Source organism: Pristiophorus japonicus, chromosome 33, assembly GCF_044704955.1.
Source record: "Pristiophorus japonicus isolate sPriJap1 chromosome 33, sPriJap1.hap1, whole genome shotgun sequence".
In the NCBI taxonomy this organism is placed as follows: domain Eukaryota; kingdom Metazoa; phylum Chordata; class Chondrichthyes; family Pristiophoridae; genus Pristiophorus; species Pristiophorus japonicus.
The window spans coordinates 5,250,767-5,255,582 of record NC_092009.1 but is presented as its reverse complement, the minus strand read 5'-3'; the positions used below and the strand labels follow the sequence as shown (position 1 = coordinate 5,255,582).

Here is a 4,816-nt window from a genome sequence, read left to right as displayed (position 1 = left end):
GCCTGGCTAGCTCAGTCGGAAGAGCATGAGACTCTTAATCTCAGGGTCGTGGGTTCGAGCCACACGTTGGGCGATTTCTTTTCATTTCATGTTGCTTTCATGGAAAACCTATGACCGAAACGGCACAAAACAAAAATGTTCCTTTCAAAGTCATTAAACTCCGAAATTTCCAAGCCCTGCGAATCTCCTGAATCAGATGCCTCTAGTTTTGCTGACTCAATCCATGTCCCTTTGCAATGTTGTGCTCTCACCCACACTATGAAATGTGCCAATAACTTATCGAATCATGGAATGGTTACAGCACGGAAGGCCATTCGGCCCAACGAGCCCGTGCGGACTCTCAGCGAGTTCCACTCCCCCACCCTTTCCCCGTAGCCCTGCAATTGTTTTTCCTTCAGAAACTTATCCAACTCCCGTCTGAAAGATAAGATTGAATTTGCCTCCACCGCCCTTTCAAGACGTGCATCCCAGATCCTAAGCACTCGGTGCTAAATGGCCATCTCCTGTTCCTATGGGTGAAGTCTGCGAAACACGAGGTCAATTCCTGCCACACTCACAGCCTCCTTAAATATAGCACCTTCATTCTATTCTCGTAAAACCAGCTACTGCCGTTTCGGCCAGCTGTGTCGGTTAAAACTCTGGTTGTATTCCTAAGATTACTTTACCCACAATGATTCTGTAGTGTAGCGGTTGTCAGTTTTGCCTCACACGCGTAAAGGTACCCCGTTCGAGCACGGGTGGAAACATTATTTTGGAGACTATTTTTGCTGTGAAATAAATTGAACAAAAGTCGCGCCTGGTTCCTTTTCGCATGAGAACTGAACATTTTAAATAGTCTCCAACATACAGAGTGAGTAAAGTCAGTAAGGGGAGAAAACTTCATCAATGATTCAAAATCCTTACATAGTTAAAGTTCAGTTATTGAAGTTTCCACTGTCCCTCAGTAGCAATTCTACAAAACAACGCTGTCGGTTAATGAATGGGGAATAAAACAACTAATCTTCACCCATCCCCATCCCTCGACACACAGTTTAATTTGTTGCATGTCATTATTTTAAAGATTTTGAATGAAAGATTTACTTTCTGCATCCGGTCTCCCTCTGTGAGCACCGCATCACTAAACGAGCAGGAAACACATTAAAGAGTTTACCACAATTGCTGACATTTCTTAGCTTTCTTCTTGTGTTTTTTCAGCTCTTCGTCCTTTTCAGCTCCTGACTGCGGATATTGCTGTGATGATACCTGAACACAATGCAATGTCTGTCTCACTGTTTCCTCGGTGTCAGGCAGAGACAAGCCTGCTGCCCTCATTTATTTCATGTGACAGGACACAAAAGTTCAAAATCAACCTGCAAGTGGCCACACACAGCACTGAATAATCAGGATGGCCTAGCGGTCTAAGGTTCTGTGTTCAGGTCACTGTCTCCTCTGAAAATGTGGGTTCATGTCCCATTTCTCATATATTTTTTGAACCAAAAACTAATGTGCGATAAAATGGAACAAGAGCAGTCCGGTGTCCATTGTCACATGATGCAAGCTACCTCGGACCCGGACCAACGCCCCATACACCGAGCAACTGCTCATGAAAACCCCGGGGGCGAGAATATCTCGGTCATTGGTCCTTCCAGTAACACCGAACAAGTGTCCGGTCTGAAACATTCCAGAGTAATAACTTGCAACTGGAGTATCTAGCAGTCAGGATGGCCAACCTGTCTAAGGTGCTGTGTTCAGTTCACAGTCTTTTCTGGTGGTGTGGGTTCAAATACAGCTCCTGACATTCAGTGTTTTTAATTACAAACTCATTTGTTTGGACGCCACTCTCAAGTGCTTTGGGAGATCCATCGAACTTAATAAAATGACCCCAATTCAATGACAAACAACGATATCAAAGTTACTTCTCAAACCGGAATCGATCCTGGGTGGCTGTCGCGAAAGGAATGGTTTTGTGAAACATTGAAATGTGCCCTCTAAATATCTCGCACTGCTAATTTAAAAACACGGTTATAATTTGTTTCAGTGCAAAAGAAGGCAGGCTCGAAGGGACAAATGGCCTACTCCTGTGCCTGGTTCTTGTGTTCTTATACAGAACAAATGATCAAATGAACAACTCTCCCTCAGTTCGCATTTCTTTCATTGTGCAAAAGAAGATTGTGGGTTCATTAATGATGTTTTCCTGTGAAAGCACCATAAAAGTTTAAGGAAAATAATTCACCCAACATGGGGCTCGATCCCACGACCCGGAGAGTAAAAATCTAATACGATGCCGACTGAATGAGCCGGGCCTGCTAAAGCTGCATCTTCCTGTCGCTGATTGCTGCCAGGCGCCTGTTGGCATCGCCCCGTGGGTTTATCTCGAGCTTCGTACCACGAAACCGGTTCTCCAGAATTTCAAGGCTTGGAAGGAGATCAATCATCCAAAGCCGTATCATTAACCACAGCTGTGCCGTCAATTTTCTGATCGCAAAGTTCTTTCAGTCCTTGTCAATATCTCTTGTCTATTTGCCGGTGTTTCCCGATTCTGTCAGTCTCTCTGGCTCTCTTTAGTTATGTGTGGTCACCTGCAGGTTGATTCTCGATTAATGCCTGTGTTTGTGTCTTCAACAACAACAGTAAATGTTTCTTATATATTTCTTACGTCTCTCCAATGCCTTGATATCCTTCCTAAATTGTGGTGCTCAGAACTGTAAACATTTCTCCAACTGAGACCTAAACCGGGATTGAAAAGGTATGGTATAACTTCCTCGCTGCTGTCCTCCATTTCACGACATATAAAGCCAAGGGCCCTGTATTCTTTTTAATCAACTTAGCAACTTATCTACCCAGCTTCAAAGATTTATGTGTGTAAATCACTCAATCCTTCAACTTCCCTTTTAACATAATACCATTTAGTTTATGTTTTCTCATATCACCTCCCTTTGTTTCCCAGACCTTACAACACAGGTACAGGAGGAGGCCCATTAAGCCCCTTGAGCCTGTTACACAGGAACAGGAGGAGGTCCATTCAGCCCCTTGAGCCTGTTACACAGGAACAGGAGTAGGCCCATTCAGCCCCTCGACCCTGTTGCACAGGAACAGGAGGAGGCCCATTCAGCACCACGAGCCTGTTACACAGGAACAGGAGGATGCCATTCAGCCCCACGAGCCTGTTACACAGGAACAGGAGGAGGCCATTCAGGCCCTCGAGCCTGTTACACAGGAACAGGAGGAGGCCATTCAGCCCCTAGAGCCTGTGACACAGGAAAAGGAGGAGGCCATTCACCCCTCGAGCCTGTTACACAGGAACAGGAGGAGGCCATTCAGCCCCTCGAGCCTGTTACACAGGAACAGGAGGAGGCCATTCAGCCCCTCGAGCCGGTTCCCCCATTCAATGTGATCGTGGCTGATCTGTGACGAAACTCCATATACCCACCTTTGGCCAATATTCCTGAATAATTTTGGTCAAAATGCGATGTTAAATGAACAACTGACCCCGCACCAACTGCCCTTTGCAGAAGGGAGTTCCATTCCTCTCCCACCATGTGTGTGTAGGAATGTTTCCGAATTTCACTCCTGAAACGTCTGGCTCTAATGTTTAGACTACGGCCCCTAGTCTGGTACTCCCCAACCAGCGCAAATCATTTATCTCCACCTAACCTATCTGCTCCCTTATTATCTTGAAAATTTTGATCAAATCACTGCTCGACCCTCTAATTTCCAGTGGGTATAATCTCATATCTTAATTTAAACCTTGGAATCCAGGTATCATTATGGGAACCGACATAGTGCTCCCTCCAAAGCCAATGTAGCCTTCCTAAGGCAAGGTCAGTGAAAACTGAATCAAGGGACGGGTCTTACTAGATTTAATCTGATGGTTTCCAGCAGGCATTTGGAAAGGTCCCACACATCATCATCATCATCATCATAGGTGGATCCTCGAACGAGGAAGGCTTACTTCCAGATGTGTTAACAGGTGTTTCAATGAAGGACCCGATGTTGCAGTCCTGAACTCCAATCAAAGGGTGGAAGATGCCTGTGGGTGGATGGTTTTAATGTGGTGTGACCATTGCACACCAGCCACCACACGGGCTTGACAGAGCGAGGTCTTGGTCCAGTGGCAAGGTTTAACGAGGACGGCTGGAGACCTGCTCTGCTGCACGTCATAAAAATCCAGGTCGCCGTTTGGTGCATGGGCAGGAACATCGGCGGGACCCAGGTACAGCGGAGGAACTCGAAGGTCAGTGTGGAGGAACGGTGAGAGATCGTGGTGGAGGAACGGTGAGAGATCGTGTTGGAGGAACGGTGAGACATCTTGGTGGAGGAATGGTGAGAGATCGTGGTGGAGGAACGGTGAGAGGTCGTGGTGGAGGAGCGATGATAGGTCGTGGTGGAGGAGCGGTGAGAGGTCGTGGTGGAGGAGTGGTGAGAGGTCGTGGTGGAGGAGCGGTGAGAGATCGTGGTGTTGGAACGGTGAGAGGTCGTGGTGGACGAGCGGTGAGAGGTCGTGGTGGAGGAGCGGTGAGAAGTCGTGGTGGAGGAGTGACGAGAGGTCGTGGTGGTGGAACGGTGAGAGGTCGTGGTGGAGGAACGGTGAGAGATCGTGGCGGAGGTGCGGCGAAGGTTAAACACAAGGGATTTTGGCAGAAATCAAAGTTGAGGCAATGTATGTGTTGTGTATCTGTAAAGCATGCACTCCCATGTTCTGCCAGCAGGGAGCTCATCCCCTGAAGTCCCAAGGGATCCCAGCACTACTTTGGAGCACTGTATGTAAGCCGGCCCCTAAGGCGAGATTCTCACTCTGGAGTGTCTTATGAAAGACTGAGTTCACTCTTACTTTAAC

General features: G+C 47.2%; 1 non-coding gene across 1 annotated transcript; it reads left to right on the top strand.

Moving 5' to 3' along the window:
- On the top strand, positions 1 to 73 carry trnak-cuu (transfer RNA lysine (anticodon CUU)). The gene has a single exon. It is a non-coding gene; the product is annotated as a tRNA-Lys (tRNA).
- The last annotated feature ends 4,743 nt before the right edge of the window (positions 74 to 4,816 follow it).